Here is a 15,980-nt window from a genome sequence, read left to right as displayed (position 1 = left end):
TGTGTTACTGAGGGATCTCCGTCAGGCTGCTGGTACGCGGCCGCTACGGACATGGGACGCTGGCGGTTAGCTGTCACCGCCTGCGTCTCGGCTACAAATGCTCCTCGGAGCTTGATCCTGAAGACAACAATGCGACCATTGTGACGAAGAACAAGATTGCCCGCTACTACATTACATCTTAGAATGCCCGCTCACAAGAGACCCTGCCCCTAACACTGAGGGACACTCTCCCCCTGAACTCCTCTTCCACCTAGAAGAGGGGGCCCTGGAACAGCTCGTCAGACGATACCCGCCACCTCGCTAAATCTTCATGGAGTCCACCTAACGGGCCGTCCATAGACTAGGGCCAGTTTCCCCTGGGGCTACCCAGGCCAGCTGGTCGAGTTCTGTTGTCGTTCATCAAACGGCCGCAGAAAACGTTACTGCTATCCAGGTGCCAGAATGGACGACATCACCGTAGCGTGCGATGATGTCACGAGAAATGCCGACCGAAACACCCTCTGTCATTCACGCGGGGACGAATGACGTAAAGACAACCCTTTCTGAGGAACTGCTAGAGAAATACCGCCGCATGTTCAAGCAGTATAAACGTAAAACGGATGCCAGTAACATCATAATCTCAGGAATCCTCCCGAGGGTCGGTGCCGAATCTAACTTTTACAATAAGGCCTTCAGCACAAACAACAGACTTCAGTCCCTTTGCTCACAAGAAAACGTCCAGGTCGCTAACTTGTGGAAATTTTTTTACTACGATTCAGACTTGTTCCTTCCTGATGGCATTCACTTAAACCCTGTTGGAGCAGCTCGTTTCGGGAGGCTACTCTGTGACCAAGTGGCTCTTCGAAAGCCAAAAAACGCGTAGGCGAGAACACCAGCAGCTCCACCGTAAGGGTGCACTCAACCCTCAAAACTCCCGACTCGAATCACATTAATGCCTGCTATGCAAACGCTCGTAGCCTACGTAACAAATTTGAAGACTTAGAAGTCCTCGCAACTACAAATCATTATCACATCATCGGAGTCACAGAATCTTGGATAGACACTTCAAATAGAGATTTCATTGCGGAATATAGATTACCGGGTTATACCATTTTTAGTCATGAAAGAGAGAACAGACAGGGTGGAGGCGTTATCTTTTATATCCACAACTCTCTCCATCCAGTATCCGTGAAAACAGATATTATAACCAATGCAGACACGGTCTTCATTGAAATTAAAAACAAATCTCGTAAAATAGTAATTGGACTTATGTACGGACCGCCAAGGCAGACTCTTGATATCAACCACGCATTAAGTTAATTATTATTAGAAACAAGTAGCAGTTGCGAGGCAGTAATTGTTATGGACTTTAACTTGCCAGTGAAAAGATGGGGTGAACCGTTGAACTGTCATACAGGGCTCGACCTGTACAAAAATTTACTAGAAAATGATTTGGATCAACACGTTCAAGAACCGACTCGGGAAAATAATATACTTGACCTTATCTTTTCAACGACAGCTGATCTAGTTAACGAAGTAAATGTTGGTCCAATTTTTAGTTCTAGCGATCACCGAACAATCTCATTCAGCATCAATATGAAAGAAAAGACTCCGATCAATTCTAAATAATTCTGACTGGACTGAAATCACGGCGGAAACAGATATTGATAAATCTTGGGGGGCCATCACCACAATATTGAACAATGCCATAAGCATATGCGTATCCTATCGTAACAGACGTTCAGCTTCTAAGAAGAAACCCAAATGGTGGAAAAACGAAACTCAAAATAGCCTATCTCTTAAAAAAAGTGTATACAGTAGATACATATCAACTCAGAGCGAGGCTGACAAACTAGAGTTGGACAGAATTCGCCGCGAAACCAAGAAATTAATAAAACGAAGCAAGAAAAATCTTGAAGAATATATAGCGGAAACAAGTAAATCTAATCCTAAAGATTTTTTTAGCTATGTAAATAAAAAAAAATCACTCACTTGTGGAATCGGACCGCTTGCTAAGGAAAATGATAACCACACGAACGATGAAAATGAAATGGCTACAATCCTAAATAACTTTTTCGCATCCGTATTTACCGACGAAGATTGTTTATCACCTCAACCGCCGGAGGTTAGAAGGGCCGATAAGATGTTAAGTGGCGTGCTCATCGTAGAAAGTGACATTTTACGCACAACTGAAGAGATTAAAGTAAGCAAAGCTCCTGGTCGAACAAAATTACCTAGGGTCTTAAAAGAAATCAAACATCAAATGTGTAAACCGTTCTCCATCATATTAAAAAATCTTTAACAGCTGGAAAAGTTCCGTCGGATTGGAAACTTGCAAATGTCACCAATTTTCAAAAAGGGGGACAAGTCTCATCCAGGAAACTATCGACCAATTAGCCTGACATATATTGTTTGTAAGTTAATGGAGACTATCTTTCGCGACAATATGGTGAAATTCTTCGAAGAAAATAATATAATAAATAATTAGCAACATGGCTTCCGTAGTGAACGTTCGTGTTTGACTAACTTACTTGATTTTTTTCACTATATCTTTGAGGTGTTCGATGAAAGCAGATCAGTAGATATCATATATCTGGATTTTCAAAAGGCATTTGATCAGGTCCCCCACCAACGATTGCTCAGCAAACTACTGGCGCTCAGTAGCTCGGGTAACATTCACAATTGGCTTGCGGACTGGCTCTCTGACCGGAAACAGAGAGTAGTTCTAAACGGTGTTACATCTAACTGGCTCGATGTCAAAAGCGGCGTACCTCAAGAATCAGTGCTTGGCCCCATGATCTTCTTAAATTATGTTAATGATATCGATGATGGTCTCACTTGCAAAATTATCAAAATTTGCTGATGACACAAACATTGCTTGTAAAATAGCTGCGACACTCGACGAAGAAGTTTTACAATCAGATCTAGATCGACTTGCACGTTGGGCCAATCAATGGTAAATGAAATTTAACGTTGACAAATGTAAAGTGTTGCACATCGGAAAAAAATAACAATCGCGTTCGGTACGTAATGAATGGCCAACAACTTTCTGCAGTAACTAAATAAAAGGATCTTGGAATCACTATATCAAGCGATTTAAAGCCCGGTCAGCATTGTTCAGAGGTAGTTAAAACTGCAAACAAATTGGTTGGCTTCATCGGACGAGTCTTTAATAATAAATCGGAAAAAAAGTAATATTAAAACTGTATAATTCGTTGGTTCGACCCGTCTAGAGTCCTGTGTACAGTCCTGTCCCTACTACAGAAAAGACATAGAAAAGTTGGAACGGGTCCAACGAAGAGTAACAAAGATGATTCCTAGGTTGAGAAATTTGTCATATGAAGAAAGACTTAAAGAAGTAAATTTATTCAGCCTATCAAAACGAAGAATGCGAGGCGATCTAATAGAAGTGCTTAGAATGTTTAAAGGATTCAGTGATATTAATGCGGAAGATTACTTTACAATTGATCGATCAAATAGAACAAGAAGAAATCACAATTTGAAGATAAGTGGTAAAAGATTCTCGTCGCACGAAGCTAAAAACTTCTTCTTCAATCGAGTTGTTAATGTTTGGAACTCTCTACCTTGTGATGTCGTTGATAGTACAACAGTTACGGCCTTCAAAAGTAGATTAGACAAGTGTTTTGAATCCAACCAGCAACTAAGATATTACTCATTGTCGTAATAACGTTAAATTCTTTCGAATACTGGTGTCCTTGTTCGCTTTTATCGCCCGCTTAGTGGTAGCAGTAATGGTAGTTCTTTCCTCTTTCCTACATAATTTCCATGCAGTTTTTCCATGCTGCATGGTTCTTTTTCCTTTCCTGTCAGCTTTGGCTGGAGGGATGGGGGGGTGGGGAGGAGCCTTCGCCTCTGCTCTCCTTCATCTTCCACCCTTGATTAGATAGTTAGTGTAGCTTGTCACAAACAACCTCGTAAGGACCAGCAGGTTTGCTGTTGTTTGTTCTTTCTTTGTGTTTGTTTGTGTTCCTTTGTGTACGGGACGCCACGCACGGCAAACACGTGGGAGACAGTTGTCCTGCCCTAGATGGTAAAGGGCGGGCGCAGGCAACATCACCAGTAGGCCTCCTCTACCGGTGAGGGAGGAGCACTTGGTCCACGAGGCCAGCGGACATCGAGCCCTCTCGAGGTGGGCAAGCCACCACGGTAGGTGGTGCCGCCGACCTCAATTCAAGCCCCTTCACCACGTCAAGGTGACTCCCCTTCGACGGGGTGGATGTATGTGATTGTAAAGCACCTTCATAACTTTGGTCTCCGTGGAATAATGATGAAGCTTATTGAGGGATTTCATGGAGAGCGGACCTTCCGCGTAAGAGTTGGTACTTCCTTCTCACTACTCTATGAAAAGCATGAAGGAGTTCTCCAAAGAAGCGTCCTGAGTGTCACCCCCTTTGCCGTGCCTCTATGTCGACGACCTGCCAATCTGGTACTGAGCGTCTCGCATGTCCACCGCGGGCAAGACTGCAACATGCCATCCACAGAATGTCCAGATGGGCAGATAATCATGTATTCCTATTCTTACCATCCAAGTCGGTTGCCATGCACTTTTTCCGCCTGAGAGGCCACCATTAAGGCCTTGATCTCATCATGTGCGGCTCACGTCTACCTATTGTAGAAGAACACACGTTCTTGGGACTGGACTTCCACACCTAAAAGCATTAAAAACAAAGTGCATGAGATCGCTCGAGATCATCCATGTTCTGTCATGCACTTCATGGGGCGCTAACTCCACAATACTCCTACGGCTTTACCAGGCACTCATTTGGTCGAGACTGCCCTACGGTTGTGAAGTATACACGTCAGCAATAACCGCCAGCCTCCCCACACTTGATGCAGTCCATCACGCGGCAATCCAACTGTCAACAGGTGCTTTTAGATCATCCCCCATATCAAGTATTTTAGTTGACGCTGGAGTGCTACCATTGGACTTACATAAAGACGAACTCATAACTAAATACTGGTACAGACTACAACGCCAACCTAACAACCGTGCATACACCGTTGTCCTAGACAAACATTTAGATGTAATATACAGAAAAAGCCTTTCCTACCGCGCTCCTTTGGTTTCCGTGCACGGAGTGGCATTGGGGACCTCCACTACCATACTTCCTTATAGCAGTTTTCCAGGTACCCCCATCGCACCGTGGGAGTTCCCAAACACACATTTTGCCGGTACTTCAACTTCAACACATCAAACATGTCGACAGTAACTGCTCGACAGCTTTTCCTATCCTACACAGCTAGTCACGCCAATTATGTACCATTATACACGGACGGCTCCAAATCCGATGCTGGCGTTGGATTTGGAGCAGTCTTTCTAGACTTTTCCCGTTCCGGAACTTTACCTGCCTCAGCCTCAATTTTCCAGCATTAATATACATCAAATTAAAAAGACAAATTTCCACCTATCCCCCGATCGTAACGAACGTGGATGACTGACATCTGTGACGTCAAAAATAATTCCCGTAACGGTTAACAGTGGTATGCCAAGCAAAGGGTAAGTAAGACTTGTCTGCTTACTTCCAAAGCTTACAGGTATTCACATGCTGGTTACAGTAAAGTTAGGGACGGCACCTGCTCAAGTTTAGTTAAGTCTGTCTTCGCAAAGAAAAATGTATGCTTCAAGCAGAAGCACATGAGGTTCAAGGTTAAAAAGTACCAATTCCTATGTTAGTCTACAGTCAGTGATTCCCAAAGTGTGTACCGCGGCACACTAGTGTGCCGCCATTATCTCCTTGGTGTGCCGAGAAAATAATATAATTTTGCTAGGTTTCGAAAATTCCTCACATAAATCGGCGAGAATAATACTTGTAATGCGAATGTCATACTGGTCAAGTACGTATCCAGTACGCGTCTGTAAGCACCCTGCTTCCAGCCGCTCCCCACTCCCCAGTGTGTGTCAGTGTGGCCTTGACCGTGACTAGAAAGTTGCTCTTTTGGTTGTCATATTCATATTTTTTTCAAAACCTGAGAAAAATGGATAAATTCATCATAAAGAAGCGTAAATGTGATGAGGAGGCTAGTGGAAGTAACGTGATGGTTGATGATGAGCGTAATTCTGCTGTCCCAAGTGTAGACCTAACGAAGACAATGGCAGTTGCTAGCAAAAGTAAGCCACGTCGCTCATATCAGGACAACTACCTAGCACTGGGGTTCACATGGTGTGACGATGAACTTGGTCCTAAGCCAAAATGTATTGTGTGTGGTACTGAACTATCGAATGAAGCCATGGATCCTAGTAAAATGAAGAGACATTTAACTACAAAACACAGTTACCTTTCTGATAAACCTCTGGATTATTTCAAGAGACTCTTAAATGATAACAAACAACAAAAGTGCAGTTTTGAGAAAAAGGTTAAAGTAGCAGAAAAAGCTCAAAAAGCAAGCTATTTAGTAGCAGAATCAATTGCCAAAACTATGAAGCCCCATACAATTGCTGAATCTCTCATTCTTCCATCATGCTGTGCTATAATAAAAACAATGTTTGGGGCTGAAGCTGAAAAAGAAGTCAGGAAAATTCCTCTCTCTGATAATACTATTAGTAGGCGAATAGAGGAGATGTCATCTGATATTGAAAAAAGTGTATGTGAACTTGTAAAAGAAAAAGGAATGTATGCCTTACAAGTAGATGAGTCAACTGACGTTGGAGGAAAAGCACATTTACTAGTGTTCATGCGGTATATTACTGGCAATAAAATAGCAGAACAGTTTTTATGCTGCAAAGAACTAGTGCAAACCACAGGACAAGATATATTTTCTACAGTGAGTGACTATTTGCAGACGGTTGATTTGACATGGAAATCATGTGTGGGGATTTGCACGGATGGTGCTCCTTCAATGGTAGGATCAGTGAAAGGTTTTGTATCATTAGTGAAAAAGAAAATCCAGAATTGATTTCAACCCACTGTTTTTTGCACCGTGAAGCTCATGTTACTAAAACACTGGGATGCAAACTCAAATCTGTTCTTGATGTATTCCTCCTAATATACCGCGGATATGCAAATCGAACCAACCTCATGTTTCTCACTAATAAGGTAAGTGTGCATCATCAATAATGAAATTTACATGTAGTATTTTAAAAGGTACTGCTAAGTTTAAGAATATATATATATATATATATATATATATATATATATATATATATATATATATATATATATATATATATATATATATATATATATATATATATATATATATATATATATCAAAGGGCAGGTGTGCCGCCAAAATATTAGTTGTTTCTTAGTGTGCCGTCATACTAAATAGTTTGAAAACCACTGGGACTCTACACCCTCGATTATTACGGTTCCAAACAACTAAGGAGACGGACTGCCTTACATCAAGAGTGAAAAGTATTACTCAAGCACTCTCCTCTCGCATGAAAAAAAAGATGCAGGCAAAAGCTCATGAACCAAACATAAATTAATTATTGCGAGGACGCAGGTTATAGTCGTGTGGTGGAAAGATAGACAAAGCATCGTCAGGCTGAGGCAAACAGGCGGTTCTCGCTGGTTCAACTAAAGTCGAATCAAGGACCTCTGGCTGGGCGTCCGTCTTTTTGAGGCGATCACTATGAACAATTTCATATGAATTCAAAATGAGGTCATAAACCTCAAAGTTGTGTCCACTTAGTTGTCAAACTATCTGGCGTGGGCCCACGAATTTAGGGGACAACTTCGAATGTCTCTCTGGGACTCGAAGCATAACAAAGTCACCCACTTTCAAGGAAACAGTGGCGGCACGCTTGTGTTGCTGGAATCACATAGCCTCAGATGTAGCCTATAGTCTCTCTCTGACGTTCCCCTGAATATCTGTGAAAACTTTGAGTTCAACCTTAGAATAATCATCTACATTATATACAGGCGAAGGAGAACTACTAAGCAAGTCATATGTAAGTCTCTTCTCAACCCCAAAAATTATGTAGTGGGAGATTGCCCCGTTGTCTTACAAACACGGCTGTTTATGCTTGTTGCAACATATGCTAGCCAGTCCTCCCAAGTATGCTGAAGTCCGCTAACGACCGGGCGCAAGACATCTAAAATCTTCCTATTAGTGCGTTCAACAAGGCTGTTGCCGGTTGGGTGATAACTGACTGTAAAACTTTGTGTAATGCCAAATTGTTTGCATATTTCTGCTAAAAGTTGATTGTGAAACTCAGTTCCATTATCACTTAACAACACTCTAGGTGTGGAGTATGGACAAATTAGATGAGTTATTAGGGCATGAGCAATGGACTTAGCAGTTTTTTTTATCGCCCATCGTGTGGATTCCATCTCCAACAACAGTGTGGCCTAAAAAGGTGATTTTTGGCTTCAAAATTTCACATTTAGTCAACTTGGCCTTAAGGCTAGCGTCCCTAAGTTAAAGCAGAACTGCTTCTAGGTGACTGACGCCATCCTTGATACAGATGATTAAATCATCTAATAGCATCTTCCATTTGACACAAAACCCGGAACCAGGTTCGGGGATAAACCCAGGCCGAGGTCCGGGTTTTCGCGCCGTAAATTGAACGCATTTAGGCGGATATGTACACCAAACATTCTTCCTCTTCTTCTTTTGACCTGTCCTCCTCCTCTCGGGCGTCTCTCCTGTTTATTCACACACTTTTCCTTTCAATTCTGCTGCGTAGCTTAATTTTTCTTCACTGCAATATACTATCACACTTTACTTTTCAGTTTGTTGCTGGAATAACTTACTGACATTGCTTATCCGTGCGCTTATTCAAGCATTTGTACCCTTTTTTCCCAGCACTGCATCTCCATCCAACACGTACCATGCGATGGCCCCGTTGTCCTTCTCTAGCCTCTTAGCCCACTCCTCCCTGGTGCTACTAATAACTCCCCTCTCTGCCTCTCATGGTTGCTGCATTCTACTATTGGATGTTCCACTGATTCTTTCTCCCCTGTCCTACAGCAACAGTTCTGTTTTCCCCTTCCTATTCCTGCCATTTAGCTGCGGGGTTCTCGTTCTTGCTTTAAACATCAGCCTGCTCCCCCAGTCTCCTACATGCCAGTCTACTCCCTCTAGCTTCTTTGTCTTGCTGTACCATCTTAAAGTCGACTATTTTACTCTAAAATTCATAGGCCCAGCCTAGGCAGATGGCACACCACCTGTTCATCTTCCCTTTTTTACAACAAAGAAGGCAGCTTAAGGGCACAAAAAAAAGAAAACAATAATAAAAAAGCCCGCTACTCGCTGCTCCCAAAAAATAATTAAAAGAGGTGGCCGAAAGAAATATCAATTTCGGGAGCAGAGGTGTCCTGATACCCTATCAGGCTGATGGATAAATGGGTTTTCTGGGAAAGCAAACTCTTTTAACTTAGACATTAGATACTTGCCAGTGTCCCAGGGTAATAGGTTCTCACTTGACGCAGGCTTAAGGGCCAGAGAGAAATAAGCGCTGATGAACAACACACTTGTGAGACTAACACTAGCATGCTGTTCCACGGTGTGGGATCCTTATACACACACACAAACATTTATAAGTTAGCAATAATCAACACCAAGGTGGCTCGGTTCATTATAAACAATGAACTTGAACACCAGGCATCATAAGAAATCAAACAACATATTAATATGTAACCTCTTCACATGTGCAGACAAGCACACACTTAAAATTATGTACAAGATCACATACACTTGCATTGACATTGACTCATACACATACTTACAGGACGCAAACAGTCAGCGTACTCGTAACACACTCAGCCAAAAAGACCAAACATATCACACAAACACTGACACATGTACGGACTCATACTTTCCACGCACCACACGTGACTGGAACAGCCTCCCCCTACAGACTTTACACTGCGGTACAATAGACTCATTCAGAAAACAAATACAGACTCACTTGTCACAACACACCAGGACTAACCAGTAGTACACCTATTAATTTCCCTTCCCTACACTCGGCACCCCAGTTCCCCCAGCAGCCAACACAAATATCCGTGTTATGCACCTGTACTGGTGCCCTGTGCATTACTTGTCAAGATCAAGACAACACACAGCTTATCAAGTGCCTCCAACCTTACCTAATGATAACACTGCTGAGCTATAACTCTCTCATTCACTCAGCACAAATAGGGTCATGAAAATCAAGATCAATTCTATCCTCCGGCATAAGAAAATATAGCAAAACAACTGTACAAATGCATTTATTTAACTAATAAAAACATTGAGCACAATACTCAACAGGTACAAAATTTTTATTTTTTTTCTTATTACACAGATTAATCAAGAAAGAAACTGAATTTCAAGACATTGCTGGGTTCCCAGGTGTGATTTGGGACATAAATGGAACACGCTGACACGAAATTAAAAAAAAAATACACAAAACTATTAATAATGATTATCATAACTGGGTACATGTTAACTTTACAGTTTTGACTCACTCTAAGATCAGAAGAAACTAATAATGACACCTACAGAGTTTGTGACTTGAGCAAGTTGATAAATATTGCGAGGAGGTACTCAGGATGAAAGGGGGCCCTGCATGGAGACTTGTCCGAAGGGACTCTAGGACTTGGCGTTGTAGGGTGGGTGAGGCGACACACACCCCAGCATATGCCACCTTTGATAGATGACTGTATATTGATAATCCAAATTGGATACTTTCTACAACAATTGAAATACTTTTCATGCCTTCAAATTATACCTTGGCAACAAAAATATGATGGAATATAATTTTAAACAAAACTCGTCATTTAGGAAACTTAACCTATTTGGACCTATAGCCGCATTATTAGTTATCTTGTACTTATCTTGAACCCGCGATGTGCTCTTCTGATGTCAATTAATTATTTGTCTTATTAGGTTAAGTATTAATAATAAGTAGAATCACAATTTACTTTCACTTAACCCGGTAGCTGCGGGGGTCATGTTTCTTAGGTTAGGTTAGGTTAGGTTAGGTTAAAGGCCCCTCTAAGTAAAATAATGAGAAAGAATCACCACTCACGCAAACCATTTCATAATATATATCAACGCATGTGTGATCAGTTTATGCATCATCAATTTTGAGAGGTTTATATCGTGGCAGAAATTTGGCCCATCGCTGGTACACGGTAATGCCACAAATTTGGCCCGTCGCTGCTACCGGGTTAATCATACGATTCTGTTATGTCACAGTTAGCTATCTTTTCAACACAAATCTACCCCTAGACGTCAGTTAACTGTATTATTAACATTTGGGTGCCTCTGTCTGGGAGATACACATAGCTTACACTTTGCTACATTTTCAGCCCTGAGTGCTTCTGGTTGTTCACATTCTTGTTGGTGATCGTGCGAGTTGTGCCTTTAAAATTTTCACTACACGAAGGCCTGGTGTAGAGGCGTTAGACATCTTCGCACGTGCACACGGTATGAGATAAGTGTTGACGTCGCGTCGAATTATTCCCCAGTGATAATTACCTTTCACCCCAAACTCGAGACTCAGATTAACTTATCGGAACCAGCGACGTTCCAAATCAAATCTTTAAGCTTGAAAGTAGCGTTCACAGTCCTCAAACTCTCAAGAGTACTTAATGTTAGTTCTTGTTAAATCGCTCGGGGTATCGATTTATCGCTAACATTCAACTGGTTCGTTACCTCTTCAGAAGCACACACTTAGGGTCGCTCCCCTCACCTCGAGGCAACTCACTTAACTCGCCTCATCCCGAGTCAATTGACTCAACTCGACTCTCCTAAATACGAGTCACTCTTTAACTTCAATCGTTTTGACTCTAGTCAATCTTACTAAACTAACATCAACTCAAGCTCAACTTAATCCTAACTCGACTCGAAGTCAACGAAACTTGTGTCACGAATTAACTTTGGGTAAGGACTCGGAAGTACTTAAGGTTGATTCCTCGACATCTTATCAAGCTCATAAAGCTTCCTTGCATTAGCAACTTGATTCATCATGGCGGACGTTCCCAACTTGGATGAATTTGTCGGTAACCTGTCGGTCGCCGAGCTGAAAGAGGCCAACATAACTAAAAAATGACTTAAAATATATCGCTTAGAACTTTAATATCTTTTTCCCTTCTGACATTAGAAAAGAGGAATTAAGAACCCTCATTTTAGCTCATTTTGGGAAAGAAAACACCTGTCCCAGTCCACCTAAGACTCAAGCCTTCTGCTGGAGATCGAGAAAGTAAAAATGCAATATCTGCAGATGAAACTAGAATATGAAAAGCTAGAGAAAGAAAGAGAATATGCAGAAATGCAATGGATGGAAAGATAAAAAGAGAGAAAAAAAAGAAAAAGGAGGAGTAGAAAAAGAAAGAGCATGAATTGCAAATGTTTCAATTAAAATCCACTATTCAGCCTCAGCCTCAGCATATAACTAAGATCACTAAATACCTACCTTTACTCTCTCAGTTATCTGATAAAGATCGAGAGACTTTTTTTGGAGAGTTCGAAAGTTCAGCTCAACACTTCGAGCTCCCTAGAGAAGACTGGACATGGCTGCTTAAACCTAAACTCACTCCAAAAGCCTTAACTATCTTGAACAGTCTCGAAAACAACACTGATTATTACCTCGTTAAAAAAGGAATTTTGGCAGCCTATTCCATAACAACCGAGGGCTACCGACAAGCCTTCCGCAAGATGTATAAATCTCCTCACCAGACCTATTTGGAGTTTGCATCTGAAAACATCGGGCTCTTCGCCGTTGGCTTAAATCAGCCGCTATAACAACTTTCGACGAGCTTGTTAATATTGTAGCACTGGAAGAGTTCAAAAGGAAGTTGATTATTCCATAATGCTCCACATCACCAACAATGAAGAAACTAACTTAATCAAAGCCGCCCAGTAAGCGGACGTTGTTGCTCTGATTAATCACCCTACTGCCACGGGAGAGAGAAAAGCCAAGGCTGCATCAACTGTAAAGTAAGGCGAAGGTGGTTCAGGGTCGGTTAAGCCCGTAGGTTGTGGTTCCCAGACAGCTCTTTTTTGCTCATTTTGCAAACAACCGGGCCACCTCATGAATAACTGTCCTAATCCCAAATGCAAAGCAGCTAAAGCCCATTTTCAAAACCAGTGGCTTCTCTTCAAGTTCCCCTCACATCCACTCCACCTAACGATCCCTTTAAGCCTTTTAGATCAACAGGGACTGTTCACCTTGACCCCAATAATGTTTATAAGGTCAAAATCGTAAGAGACACTGCCTCCGCCCAATCACTCATACTGAAGTCAGTATTCCCGGATATAGAGTAGTGTTATACAGGTGACAAGGTGTACATCAAAGACTTTCTTCAACCCTTTTTCATTCCATTAGCCGAGTACACCTTGACAGTCCCCTCGTAAAAGAAGTAATAGTGGGAGTAAGTGACGACTCATCCTTGCCACTTCCAAATTCTGAATTCCTGCTAGTCAGTGACTTAGCCGGAGGTTCATTCCTTCCACCTTTGATCAGCGAAACGTTGTTAACTCCAAACCCCACCGAGCACCTTGAGAAACAGCAACCTTATATATTTACTGCTTGTGTGACCACTCGTGCACAATCTAGAAGTTCTGATCAATTACCACCTTCACCCCCTAATGGCAGTCATTCCTCTGTTGAAGGCAATCAGCTATTCACAAATAAAGTACTTACAGAGGCTCAGCGGGAAGACTCCACCTTGGCAAAGTTTTACGATAGAGTCACTCCCAAAGACCAAATCACTCACTATCCCTCCTTCTACGAGCAGGATCAGATTCTTATGAGTGTTTCGACCCGCCAAAGTCTCGGATGAAGCTACTTGGACCAACCTAGCCTAACCTAACCTAACCTAGCCTACTGTTCTACGACAACCTGTTCTTGAGATCGCTCATGGAAGTTTTGCCGGCCACCTGGGGATCAAGAAAACAAGTGAGAAGATCCTGACAGACTTTTATTGGCCAGGACTTAGGGAGGATGTCAAAAATCATGTTAACTCGTGTCATACTTGCCAGGTTGCAGGCAAACCTAACCAAACTATTCCCCCCTATCCCCTTCATCCCATCGCTGTTCCCTCGGAACCCTTTCAAAAATAGTCATTGACATTGTTGGTCCCCTGCCGAAAACAAAAAAGGGTAATCAATATATATTAACAATTCTTGATCCCACAACTAGGTATCCTGAGGCCTTTCCCATCAAAAACATCACTTCTAAAACTATTGTCTCAAAGCTCAGTCAATTGTTTACCACGTTCGGGATTCCTCAGGAGATCCAGAGTGACCGAGGCACAAATTTCACCAGCGATCTATTTAAAGCAGTCTTGAATGAGCTGGGCATCACACAAACGCTGTCCACTGCTTACCACCCGCAGTCACAGGGAGCTCTAGAGAGGTGCAATCAAACACTAAAAAAATCTCCTACGTAAATTTTGTCAAAAACAAGACCTCGGGTGGGATGACGCTCTTCCTTATATGCTATTTGCCATCCGAGAAACACCTAATGTGTCTTTAGGAGTCTCCCCTTTCGAGTTGTTGTTCGGAAGGAAAGTGAGAGGGTCACTAAGGAATGTTAAAGACAAGCTACTAGGCTCAACCTCTCATAGGCTTGTCTCTGTCACTAACTACCTAGATCACTTAAAAAGCAATCCTATCTAAAGTTCAATCATTTGCCCGAAACAACATGAACTTCAATTTTGACAAGAAGGCTACAATCAGAACATTTAATGAGAGTGATCTAGTTCTTGCCTTCATTCCATCCCCTAAATCACCCTTGCAAATTAACTATCATGGTCCTTATAACATCTTGCAGAAAGTAGGAGACAACAATTATGTCAACAGCACCCCCGTCTTAAGTCAACTCAGTTAATTCATGTAAACCTCTTAAAACTATATCAAAGTAAGCATCCAGCCCCTGCATCCCAGCCAAGCACTGGTGCCGATTCACACGACTCAACTGAGTCATCTGAACCTGGCTCCAAACCAAATCATGCCCCTGACTACCGATTTGTTTGTTCATCTAGTATTCCGCGTGTTTGTCATGAGAACACTGTTATCCCTTTGTGTATGTCAAATACCACCACAACACACCCTACAGACACACAACAAAACTCTCACATCCTTCAACACCTGGATGAACACTTTGCTCATATCTCCCCCTCACAAGCTCAGGACATTGCATCACTCATGAACCAATTCAACGCCATCTTTGGCGACAACCCAAAACTTTCCAATGTTCTCTCTCATGATGTGCAGCTATTTCCCGGAACAACACCTATTCGCCATGCTCCATACAGGCTCAACCCTCAGAGGTGAGAACAAACGAAGGAGGTGGACTATCTACTCGAACAGGGTTTGGCCGTCCCCAGAAATTATCCATGGGCGTCTCCCTGTCTTCTCGTTGCCAAGGAGGGGGGTCAGCTCCGCTTCTGCACAGACTACCACAGAGTGAACGTCGTAACCGTGCCAGACGCCTACCCTCTTCCCCGGGACCTTATCGATGAAGTGGGTAATGCTAACGACTGGCAACACCATCTACAGCAGATCAAAGAAGTGTTCCACAAGCTAGAAGAGGCGAACTTCACGGTCAAGCTGGCAAAATCAACGTTTGGAGAAGCAACTGTATCCTATCTGGGCCTACAAGTAGACAGCGGCTGCGTGCATCCCAAAGCCTTCAACGTCGCTGCCGTCCTTCAATACCCGGTTCCCGATACCCGAAAGGAGCTGCGTCGCTTCCTCGGCATGGCAGGGTTTTACCGCCGCTTCTGTCCCAACTTCGCAGAAGCCGCTGCCCCTCTGACCAAGCTCACAAGCGGAACCGTAGGGTACAAGTGGACCCCAGACTGCCAGCAAGCCTTCATCCAACTAAAGAATATGCTAGCTCAAGGACCGGTCTTGCAGGCTGCTGACTTATCCAAGCCCTTCGTCATGCATACCGACGCCATTGACTTCGCCTCAGGTGCCGTCCTCCTCCAAGAAAAAGACGGCATCCTACACCCCATAGCCTACCATTCCACAAAGTTAAAAAATCATCAAAAGAACTACAGCACCGTGGAATGAGAACTTCTGACCATCATAAACTC

Source organism: Eriocheir sinensis, unplaced genomic scaffold (assembly GCF_024679095.1).
Source record: "Eriocheir sinensis breed Jianghai 21 unplaced genomic scaffold, ASM2467909v1 Scaffold20, whole genome shotgun sequence".
Taxonomy (NCBI): domain Eukaryota; kingdom Metazoa; phylum Arthropoda; class Malacostraca; order Decapoda; family Varunidae; genus Eriocheir; species Eriocheir sinensis.
This window is presented reverse-complemented; position numbering follows the sequence as displayed.